This window comes from Physeter macrocephalus, chromosome 7, assembly GCF_002837175.3.
Source record: "Physeter macrocephalus isolate SW-GA chromosome 7, ASM283717v5, whole genome shotgun sequence".
Classification (NCBI taxonomy): Eukaryota; Metazoa; Chordata; class Mammalia; order Artiodactyla; family Physeteridae; genus Physeter; species Physeter macrocephalus.
Window position 1 is genome coordinate 126,223,859 of NC_041220.1, and position 12,985 is coordinate 126,236,843.

Below are 12,985 nucleotides of genomic sequence, written 5' to 3' on the forward strand. Positions count from 1 at the left end.
ATTTTATAATTGTGATACTATTATGAATGAGATTTAAAACTTTTCATTTCCCAGTTTTTGCTGCTGGTATATATAGAATTGATTTTGTATATTGACCTTGTATATTGAGACCTTGATAAGTTTACTTATTAGCTCTAGTAGATTTTTTTATATTCCATGGGATTTTCTATGTAATCAATCATGTCAATCTGTAAATAGAAACAATTTTGCTTTTCCTTTCCAATGTTTATACTTTTTGTATCTTTTGTTGCCTCATTACACGTATTTGGGTTTCTAAAACAGCTTTGAATACGAGTGAGAGTAGACATCCTTGCCTTGCTCCTGGTCTGAAATCTAAAGAGTTTAATAGTTCACCATTAAGTTTATTGTTAGCAGTAGGTTTTTAAAGCTGCCCTTTATCAGAAAAAGGAAATTTTCTTCTATTTCAGTTTGCAGAGTTTTTTTGTTGTTTTTAAATCAGGAAAAGTGTTAAATTTTATCAAATGCTTTTTATGCATCTATTGAAATAATAATTTGCTTTTTCTCCTTTATTGATATGGTGAATTATATTGATTGATATTTGAATGTTAAACAATTCTTGCATTATTTGCATGAAATATAGTTGGTCATAATCTAATGAATATATATATTGCTGGATAAAATGCCAATTTTAAGGTATTTTTTACATTTATGTTTATGAAGAATATTGGCCTGTGATTTTATTTTCTCAAAAAGATTTCTCTCAGGTCTTGGTATCAGGATTATGCAGACCTCATAAAATGAGTTTGGAAGTATTCTTTCATCTTCTGTTTTCTGAAAGAGTTTTATAAACTTGATATAACTTCTATAAATGATTGATTGAATTCACTAGGGAACTATCTGGGCCTGGAGTGTTCCTCATGAGACATTTTTTGTTTTATTATGAATTCTATTTCATTAATAGATATAGACCTTTTCAATATTCTATGTCATTTTGTGTCCATTTTGATAAATTTATCTTTTAAGGAATTTTTCCGTTTCATCTCATTTTTAAAAGCTTATTGATATAAAATTTTTAAAATAATATTTACTTGCTATCATAATGTCTGTAGAGTCTACAGTGATGTCTCCTCTTTTATTCATATTGGCTATCTGTACTTTCTTTTCTGTTCATCAGTCTTGCTAGGGGTTTGGCAATTTTATTACTCTTTCCAAGGAACAAATTTTTGGCTTTTCTTGTTTTTTTCTATTTGTCTAAGGTCAATATATGAAATCAATTCTATATATATATATATATATATATATATATATATATATATATACACTAGCAGCTGTGTGTGTATCAGAAAAACAAGTTACTTCCCATGCCCATTCCAAGAAGAAAAGGAAAAACAATAAAGCTGAATTAATGCAGAGTCTAGTCTTTGTCACTTCACTAATCATCTGGGCACTCCAGCCCTCAATTTCCTCAGCTGTAAAACATGAAAAAGCACAAACTGGGAAATGATAGGTGCTAGTGTTTCATGCAAAATAAATCCAAAGTAAGTAGAAGGAAGAAAATAATAACCACTGCTTACTTTGTATTATTATTAATTCAAAATATTTTCTAATATCTCTTGTGATTTCTTCTTTGATTCATGGGTTATTTAGAAGTCTGTTTCTTAATTTCCAAATATTTGGGACTTATCTAGATATCTTAGTAGTAATAACTTCTAATTTAATTTCATTGTGGTAAAATATATATATACTCTAAGGTTTTGAGATTTACTTCTTATGAAATTTATTGAGACTTATTTTGAGGCTGAGGATGTGGCCTATCTTGGTGACTGTTTCATGCATACTTAAAAAGAATATGTACTTTGAAGATGTTGGATGTATGTTACATATATAGCAGTTAGATCAAGTTGGTTGATAGTGTTGTTCAGATCTTCTGTATACTCAGTGTTCTGTCAATTACTGAGAGAGGTGTGTTAAAATCTCCACTTATAACTGTGGATTTGTCTATTTGTCCCTTTAGTTTTGTCAGTATTTGCTTCGCCTGTTTTGAAGCTCTATATTAAGTGAATACACATTTCTTTTTTGTTTCTTGATGTAATTATTTAATGACACAGGAAAATAACATGTTATGAAACAAGCTGGTTACAAATAGTGGTTAAAGGATGACTTACTTCACTTTTGATAAAAACAATTTAAAAGTATGTATACAAAATACTGGAAGGTTATATATCAAAATATTGACAGTAGATGAATACACATTTCTGATTCTTATGTCTTCTTGATGAAGTCTTTTTATTGTTATAAAATGTTCATCTCTTACACTGGTAATATTTCTTGTTTTAAAATCTATTTTGTTTGATGTTAACATAGACACAACACCTTCTTATTGTTTTTTGTCATATATCTTTCTCCATTCCTTTACTTTGAACCTGTTTTTACATTTACAGTATGTCTCTTGTAGAAGGCATATAGTTGTGTCTTATTTTTTAATGCAGTCTAACAGTCTCTGCCTTAAAATAGGGGGTTTAGTCCATTTTCATTTAGTGTAATTAGTTATATATTGGCGGATTTAAGTCTAGTGTTTTCCTATGTGTTTTCTCTTTGTCCCATCTGTTTTTTATTCTTGCATTCCTTCTTTCCAATCTTTTCTTAGGTTAATTAAATATTTTTACTATTCCATTTTAATTCTCCCAATTTTAGCTATTTTTTAATCCTTTTTAGTTGGGACTAAGATTACAACATGCATCCTCAATTTACCATAGTCTGTGTAGAGTTGATACTGTATTAAATTTAAGAACACTGAAACAATGTAATTCAGTTTACCACTATACCATCTTGTGTGCTGTTGTTGTCGTCATATATTTTTAATAATCTCCATAATAAGATGTTATAATTTTTGACATTAAACGGGTATTTGTCTTAAACAAATTACAAGAAGGAAAAAATATACTATTTTATATTTTCTCACATATCTTCCATTTCCAATGGTCTTTATTCCTTCCTATATATCTGAATTTCCATATGCTATCCTTTCCTTTAGTTTGAAGAATTTCTTTTAATATTTCTTACAGGACTTCTATAATCTTTTGTTTATTTGAGAATGTCTTTTTTGCCTTCATTTTTGATAAAACATGAAAAACCACTATTTATAGTTTGCTGAAAATCAAAAACAGGCAAAAAGTGAAGAGATTTGACTCTTGAAAGGAGGAAACTACACTGAGTGAGAGCTACATTTATATGACCTTTACCTTGAGTGCTCCTTCAATCCATAGGTGTGGTATAACCAGAACTCAATAAGGAGGCTTCAGTCTATTGATCTGAGTTGTCAGAAGACATAGTTTAGGGCGTTAGAGTAGTTGGGAATTGAGGGAGGGAAGTCCAAAAACGGGGGCGCCACAGGTAGGACTCCTCTAAATTGGCACAGAAACTGCCTCAAATCTTTGAATGGCCTCAGAAATACCCACTGGGCTCCTTGAAGTCTCCTCTGTGCAGGCACAGTTCAGGGGCCTTCCAAGACTTTGAGACAGTTTGTCTATGGGAAGGTCGTTCTAATAAAAACTACTCTGCCATTCCCAGAACCAGAGCTTTCCTATTGTATTTTGAACATTCACCTATCACAGAATGTGTCATCTTGTACTATAATTATGAATTTAATTATTTGCATCTCCCACGATACTTTAAACTCTGTAGAGTATGATCTACTTATTCAGGTATCCTTAATGTCTAGTACAGTGTCTGGCATGTTGTGCTCAATAAATGTTAATTGAGTAAATAAATCTAATAAAACTAACAAGTTTGACAACCAGGGTGAGAGGGCCTGCCTCTTTAGCATTTCTCATGTGGAACATTGGTTTTCTCAGGCCAGTCATTTGAAGTGTGTTCTGAGGATTACAGGAGAAAAGTATCCTCCTCTTTTCTCTAGCCTTGATGATTTTACCATTAATTTATAGTGATGTCAATAATAAAAACCAGTCCTTTGACAATTAGTCGCAGATTATGGATTAACATAGTAAATAGGAAGTAATGATACATTATTTCTTATTTTATTTTTAAATATTAGATTAAACATCTGACTTGAAACAGCAGATGTGGTGGCCGTGGCGCTGCTCACACTTGCAGGAAAGAATAAGGAGAAATAATATTCAGCCCAGCCCAAATGGATTTCCTGGCTGTATAGAGCAGCAGTGGATTCCAGATCAGAAAAAATGGAAGGTATGACCCCAGATTCTATTTGTTGTAATATGGTGCTGACCAGTGTTCGGTGCTGACCTGACTGTTGAAGGAAATAAACAGTACAAATAACTGCGGGATCTCAGAACCTTTTACTCAGTGTAACTCTTCTGTATGGTTATGGTCCCTTCTGCTATTTACCTGGTGATATAGCCTTTACTACAAGGTGTGTGTGGGTTGGGAGCTGGGGACAGACTCCACACAGGGCTCTGTGTCCTGCAAGGAACCATCCTTCTGTCAAGAGCTAATGCTGGCTGGGAGCCTTCATAACCTGACCGGGCTCGTTTTTCAAAGGTAGGAGAAGGGGATTCTGCATTTTTGTTTTCCACAGGTGGTTAGACAGAGAGAGGACTGTTAGAGGGAGTTTCACACCTCAATTTTATTGAACTAGGGGCTTGGTGAGGATCAGGATACTATCTTTCTTTTATAAAGGTTATGTTCAAGGTAATTTAAAGTGCTGGGATTGAGGAGTCTATTAATTTAAGGCTCTTCTTCTCATAAGTGACAAAAATGCAACTGAAACTAGTGTCAATGTAAAAGGGGGTTCAGTGGCTTACATAATTAGTTTTCATGGTGAACCTTCAGACACAGTGTATCTCCCTCTGTTTCACCCCGCTTCTGTCTGTGCTCAGAAGGCACTCCCCAAAGAGTGGCAAAGATGGCTACTGGCAGCTCCAGCCTAAATCCCGTCAGCTTAACAACCCCAGTAGGAAGAGAACATTTCTCTCTAAATAATTACAACAAAAGTCACAGAGAGGCTTCTCCATGCTCTGGCTTGTGTTATGTTCCCACGCATGGGGCTGGGGAGGAGGTGAGACCAGCCCCACTTGACCACAAGGACTGAGGGTTGGTCAAGCAAGGATTCCCAAAGAGAAAGAAGGGTTCCAATGCCAGAGGAAGGAAAAGAGATGCAGGGCAGACAAAACAAAGGGTTGGGGTTCTTTGTTGGTTGGCTTGTTGCTCCTCAACCAGGGAGAAGGAAGTTTCAGCATTAAAAGCAGAAGCAACAGAGGCCAGAATGTCTGAGCCATTACTAGGCTAGACCTGATGAGGAGGGCAGAAGCAGGAGATGAGAAAAGGTAAATAACACAGAATCGGTTCGAGCACTGAGACTCTACTGGGGAGGGCTATATTACACAGAAAATAATGGTAAACTTTCACAAGGAGAAGGCAAGACCAGAGGCAGCTGGAGAAGATGATTTAACTGATGTGTTTAATTAACGTCCTGCAACCTCAAATCTTTCTTCTGTGGCAACTACTCAGAACACTTTTTGACCTATTAGGAAACTGTGAATTAAAATACAATTCAATGAGGCCAAGTTTGTGGAAAAGAGGTTCCCTGGTGAGCTATTCCTCGTGGGAGAAATCCCCTAAGCAGCAGGAGGTGAATGGGAATTCAGCACAAGCTAATTGTCACTAGTGGCAGAATAAGTCTGAAAACAAGCTTCTGCATTGTCAAATGTGTACACACTTTACAAGGCACTTTTCTGTGCCTTGTTTTATTCTACCTCTGTGAGCAGCCTTTGACGTCAGAAGTGCTGGAGTGATTATGACTATTTCACAGGTGAGGAAATCTGCAGTGTGTTTCTGGCTTCATCCTAAACGAAGGAAAGAGGATAGCAGTGTCCTGGTTAAAGGACCCCTAAAGAGGACCCCAGCTAGATTAAGGTCACTTTCCCAGGAGCCTGTGGCCGGGCATTCTGCCTGTTTAAGGATGCTGCGAGCTCTTCTCTCGGCCGCTCCTATATGAGCAGGGCAGCGGCTAACGGTACCAGAGCAGGTTTCAATCACTCCTGTTCTTGTTCACACTGAGATCTGTAGGTCCAAGGAGAAATGGTCTTCCTGGTCCTGAAGCTCCTTTTAGAAATGATCTCAATAGTGAAAGTCTTTGTAAAGTCCAAGACTGAAAGAGCTGAGAAAATATTTCAGAGTTTCAACCATTTGCTTTTCTGTGGGATGGGGTGACAGGTCCTGATGGTTTCGAATTTGGGTGTCTTGTATGTAATTGCATCGTTTCGATAGGTGGCAGCATGTCCTCTCCTTTAAAAGGTTGTCTTTTTAAAAGGGCATATTCAGTGAAAAGCTCTATCAGGAAATGAAGAGGTGCTAATGATAATAAAAGCAAATAGAAAATGTTCCCTGTGACCCACCGTGAACACATTGCTCATGGTCACAACTAAAGTCATTGATTCAGACTTTGATCGACCAGTATTAACTCCAGACCAAAAGTTGTATCATGACACTTCTGCTTCAAATTCTAGTACAGTTTAGTTCTTTCCTCATCAGGGATGTAGCATATTGGGAAAGGTTTGCCAGATGACATTGAACTCTTTCCCACCCACCATGTTGTGAATGATCACACCTGCCCTTCTCCACCATTCTGAGTGACCAGCTCCAATCTCTTCTCTCTTTTCAGGATTGCTTTCTCCCTCAACAGATATAAATGTTTTAATTCCACTCACAATGACATTTCTCCCAAGGGACCATCCAAGGAATGGTTGATTTCAACTGAGTCAAAAAAGAAAGGGAGAGGCTTACTGGAAGCTTGAAATGCACAAACTGCCCTACATTCTAATAAGACTATCCTTATCAGGAAACATCTGTTCCGCTTGCGGAGTGGAGTGGTGGCCGCCCTGCGGCAGGGGTAGTTTAGTAAGGAGGGGTAGCAGGGCCTCCTGGGATGTAGGGCTTGTCAGTGCCCATTAGCGGTGTCCTATGCTTGAATTTGAGAGGTGACTCTTTGCAGTACAGATCCGTTTATCTCCAAAATTGGGCTTTTGAGAATTAAATGGGCTTTTGAGAATTAAATTGTGCCCCCCATGAAAAAGAGATAACCTATATAAAATATATATAACAAATATGTATATAATTATATATAATTACATTTGAACAAATATATCCTGAAACTACCTCGTTTTGATAATAAAATTAATCTTTGCCCTAAGCCGCCTTCTTATTTAAAAAATAGACTTTTAAAAGAAAAAAAAAAAATCACTCTTACTGAAGTAGACACAGTTGGTGCCTGCCCAGCTATCCATGGATCCTTTTCATCAACTCTATGTGCCCATCCTATCTGTGCCCTTTGATGACATGGCACACTCAGAGGATGGCGCTTGGGCACTGGAGCAGCCTCACCTGTATCCTGAAGCTCCACAGACATAACGGGTGGTTGCAAAAGTACAAAAACGCAGTCACTCGCATTCCAGGCAGAACTAACAACTCTGAGATGTAATTTATGCTCCAGGGAACCCTGCAGGATTAAGTTGAATCTGGGGCTTCCCCTGAATTTATACCCAGGCCTGAATTTCCCCATCCCAATCCTGCTTTCCCCACTCCCTTCCTGGTTTTTCTCGCATTTCCTTGGTAAACCACTTGCACTGGAATCCTTGACTCAGGTTCTACTTCTAGGAAAACCTGATAAAGGATACTTACTGCTTTTTCTTGTCTCTCTCTCTTCCTCTCTTTCTCTGTCTCTGATCAGTCTCTCTCTCTTTCTCTCTCTCTGTCTCTCGCACGCAGGCATTCTTTCTTTTTTCTTTTGTAAGTTAGATTTGGGGATTTTCTTTCTTTCTTTTTTAAACATTTATTTATTTATTTATTTATTTATTTATGGCTGTGTTGGGTCTTCGTTGCTGTGCACGGGCTTTCCTTAGTTGAGGTGAGTGGGGGCTACTCTTCGTTGTGGTGGCTTCTCTTGTTGCGGAGCAGGGGCTCTAGGTGCACGGGCTTCAGTAGCTGAGGCACATGGGCTCAGTAGTTGTGGCCTGTGGGCTCTAGAGCTCAGGCTCAGTAGTTGTGGTGCACAGACTTAGTTGCTCCGCGGCATGTGGGATCTTCCCGGACCAGGGCTCGAACCCGTGTCCCTTGCATTGGCAGGCAGATTCTTAACCACTGCGCCACCAGGGTAGTCTAGATTTGGGGATTTTCTTGAATTAATATTATAGGGGAAAATCACATAGCAACTAAACTTTTCTCCTCCAAATCCACCATCTCTCAGCCTAATAGGAAGATGGTAACATGCTCAGAGCTAGTTTAAAAAGATAATTTTAAAGATGTTATTTGTAATTGAGGTACCACAACCTAGAATCTTCCTTTGTAGCAATTGCTGGGTTTTTCCTTCACTCTCCTCTCTATTTAAAATTGACTCTCATCTGCCTCACACATGCCCCGTCCACCTCTCCATAGCCACTTTCTCTGCATGTGTTTCTCCATAGCACTTTACCACATCATTCAAACGAGTAAAGGAAAACTAAAGGAAGTGAGAGAAATAAAATAATTTGTAACATGCAAGGAAGCCTTCTTGAAAAGAATAGCATTTCATTATGAATGGGAAGGTAGAAAAAGACATCTTTAGGGATTCATAAGTGGGTGTATGGATGCCTTGAATTTTCTATTTCTGTAAAGGGAGAAGAGATATCATATGGAAGAGTTTCAGTTGTGTGACTGGAAATCATCAAGACGTTTTATCTACCAGCAAAAGAACTGTAGACAATAAAACCCCACAAGTTTTCTTCAGAAAAATATTTTTGCTAAAATTTTAATGATAAGTGGAATATTTCCATTTTTATATTCCAAATTTTGGATTGTTGAAGGCCAATTTCAAAAATACAGAAGAGGTGTGGGTATATCTGATAAGAGGATGGGGGGAGATTTGCAGAAAATACATGATACCCAAAAATCAGGGAGAAGCTATAAAGGAAAAAAACCATTAGTACACTTCTAGCCTAATAAAGAGAAAGCAAACTGTGCATTGGGAATTAAAACCCAATGGGAGAACTCCAATGCCAACCATCACAGAACCCACCAATTCTTTCCACAAATATTTAATGAGTTCTTTCCATGTTCAAGGCATCGTTCTAGGTGCCAGATGTATAGTAGTGAACAAAACAGACTAATCTATTCCGCTTGCGGAGTGGAGTGGTGGCCGCCCTGGGGCAGGGGTAGTTTAGTAAGGAGGGGTAGCAGGGCCTCCTGGGATGTAGGGCTTGTCAGTGCCCATTAGCGGTGTCCTATGCTTGAATTTGAGAGGTGACTCTTTGCAGTACAGATCCGTTTATCTCCAAAATTGGGCTTTTGAGAATTAAATGGGCTTTTGAGAATTAAATTGTGCCCCCCATGAAAAAGAGATAACCTATATAAAATATATATAACAAATATGTATATAATTATATATAATTACATTTGAACAAATATATCCTGAAACTACCTCGTTTTGATAATAAAATTAATCTTTGCCCTAAGCCGCCTTCTTATTTAAAAAATAGACTTTTACTTTTAAAAGAAAAAAAAAAATCACTCTTACTGTAGTAGACACAGTTGGTGCCTGCCCAGCTATCCATGGATCCTTTTCATCAACTCTATGTGCCCATCCTATCTGTGCCCTTTGATGACATGGCACACTCAGAGGATGGCGCTTGGGCACTGGAGCAGCCTCACCTGTATCCTGAAGCTCCACAGACATAACGGGTGGTTGCAAAAGTACAAAAACGCAGTCACTCGCATTCCAGGCAGAACTAACAACTCTGAGATGTAATTTATGCTCCAGGGAACCCTGCAGGATTAAGTTGAATCTGGGGCTTCCCCTGAATTTATACCCAGGCCTGAATTTCCCCATCCCAATCCTGCTTTCCCCACTCCCTTCCTGGTTTTTCTCGCATTTCCTTGGTAAACCACTTGCACTGGAATCCTTGACTCAGGTTCTACTTCTAGGAAAACCTGATAAAGGATACTTACTGCTTTTTCTTGTCTCTCTCTCTTCCTCTCTTTCTCTGTCTCTGATCAGTCTCTCTCTCTTTCTCTCTCTCTGTCTCTCGCACGCAGGCATTCTTTCTTTTTTCTTTTGTAAGTTAGATTTGGGGATTTTCTTTCTTTCTTTTTTAAACATTTATTTATTTATTTATTTATTTATTTATGGCTGTGTTGGGTCTTCGTTGCTGTGCACGGGCTTTCCTTAGTTGAGGTGAGTGGGGGCTACTCTTCGTTGTGGTGGCTTCTCTTGTTGCGGAGCAGGGGCTCTAGGTGCACGGGCTTCAGTAGCTGAGGCACATGGGCTCAGTAGTTGTGGCCTGTGGGCTCTAGAGCTCAGGCTCAGTAGTTGTGGTGCACAGACTTAGTTGCTCCGCGGCATGTGGGATCTTCCCGGACCAGGGCTCGAACCCGTGTCCCTTGCATTGGCAGGCAGATTCTTAACCACTGCGCCACCAGGGTAGTCTAGATTTGGGGATTTTCTTGAATTAATATTATAGGGGAAAATCACATAGCAACTAAACTTTTCTCCTCCAAATCCACCATCTCTCAGCCTAATAGGAAGATGGTAACATGCTCAGAGCTAGTTTAAAAAGATAATTTTAAAGATGTTATTTGTAATTGAGGTACCACAACCTAGAATCTTCCTTTGTAGCAATTGCTGGGTTTTTCCTTCACTCTCCTCTCTATTTAAAATTGACTCTCATCTGCCTCACACATGCCCCGTCCACCTCTCCATAGCCACTTTCTCTGCATGTGTTTCTCCATAGCACTTTACCACATCATTCAAACGAGTAAAGGAAAACTAAAGGAAGTGAGAGAAATAAAATAATTTGTAACATGCAAGGAAGCCTTCTTGAAAAGAATAGCATTTCATTATGAATGGGAAGGTAGAAAAAGACATCTTTAGGGATTCATAAGTGGGTGTATGGATGCCTTGAATTTTCTATTTCTGTAAAGGGAGAAGAGATATCATATGGAAGAGTTTCAGTTGTGTGACTGGAAATCATCAAGACGTTTTATCTACCAGCAAAAGAACTGTAGACAATAAAACCCCACAAGTTTTCTTCAGAAAAATATTTTTGCTAAAATTTTAATGATAAGTGGAATATTTCCATTTTTATATTCCAAATTTTGGATTGTTGAAGGCCAATTTCAAAAATACAGAAGAGGTGTGGGTATATCTGATAAGAGGATGGGGGGAGATTTGCAGAAAATACATGATACCCAAAAATCAGGGAGAAGCTATAAAGGAAAAAAACCATTAGTACACTTCTAGCCTAATAAAGAGAAAGCAAACTGTGCATTGGGAATTAAAACCCAATGGGAGAACTCCAATGCCAACCATCACAGAACCCACCAATTCTTTCCACAAATATTTAATGAGTTCTTTCCATGTTCAAGGCATCGTTCTAGGTGCCAGATGTATAGTAGTGAACAAAACAGACTAAATCTCTGTGGAATTGAGCTTACATTCCAGTGGGGGAGAGAGACAGTCAACAGAAATTATTAAAATATATATGTCCAGAGTGGTAAATGCTATGGAGAAAAATAAAGCAGGGGTGTTTGGTGTGGGGGGTTGCAATTTAAAATACAGTAGTAGCCAGAGAAGACCTGGTAGAAAAGATGACAGCTGAACATGGTAAGGAAGAAGGTGAGGCAATGGACCACATGGACATTTGGCGGAAGAGCATGCCAAAGGAAGAAACAGAAAGTGCAGATGGCTTAGGTAGGAGTGTGCCCAGAGTGTTGGAAAAAGGAGAATGCCAGTGTGGCTGGAGTTGAGTAAGAAGAGTGAAAATGAGGTTAGAGATGAGGGATAGAGAGGACATGACCATGTAGCCCCTGTTGTAGGACTCAGGCTTTACCATGAATGAGGTATGAGCCATTGGAAGGTTTTGAGCTGAAGGATGCCACATTGTGTTTAGTTTTTTAAAAAGGATCATTCAGGTTGCTCTATTGCAAATAGATTTTGATGAGGGGCAGGGACCAAAGCAGGAAAACTATTTAAGAAGGTATTACCACGTCTGGGTGAGAGATTGCGGTGGCCTCGATAAAGTGGGAGCTGGAGATGGTGACAAGTAGTTGGATTATAGAGGGATTTTGAAAACAGTTGTCCACTATCGCTGACTTTGGTGATAATTAAATTCAACGTGAAAGAGAAAGAGAAATGCCAAGGAAAATTTCAATGCATAATTGTGTATTTGTGTTTAGTTCAATTCAACTACATAAACATTTGTTTTCTACTGTAGGTTATCTAGCACATATGAGGCCCTGTGCTAGTGAAATGCAGTTCCTTCTGCCAAAGGGCTTATATTCTGGAAAGGGAAACAGACATATAAATCAATAAATTTGTGTACACCACACCAAGTCTAATAAAGTATGCTCAATTTCTGAAAGTGGGGAGAGATTAACACTGTCACAGAGATAGAGTAAGACAATGATGGAAGTCCTTCTAGAGGAAGTGAGGCCTATGTTGAATATTGATGGACACATGAGGGGTTTTCCAGGTACTAAAGAGGGGGTGGAGAAGTAATATTCCAGGGAGAGGTCACTGCAAGTACAAAGACACAGAGGAATAAAACAGATGTGGTGTGCCTAGGGAAACAGAAATAAATTGGATTGGCTGGAATATGAAGTTCAAGGTGAAGAGAGGCTGGGAGCTGAGGAGAGCAGATGATAAAGGATTTTATATACCCTGCTTCATGCCTGGGCTATCCAAAGGAGAGCCAGTGAAAAGTTTTAAATAAGGGAGAGTTGTGATCAGACTTAAGTTTTGTAAAATATCACTCTGGTGGCCATTCAGAGATGATTGGAAAGAGAAGGCAAGAGGCTAGAAACCCAACAAAAGTTATTGCAACCATTGCTGAGAACCTGAATTAAGGCAATGGCAGAGGGAATAGAAAAGGACGGTTGGACTTAAGAATTAGAAATAGTGGGCTTCCCTGGTGGCGCAGTGGTTGAGAGTCCGCCTGCCGATACGGGGGACGCGGGTTCGTGCCCCGGTCCGGGAAGATCCCACATGCCGCGGAGCGGCTGGGCCCGTGAGCCATGG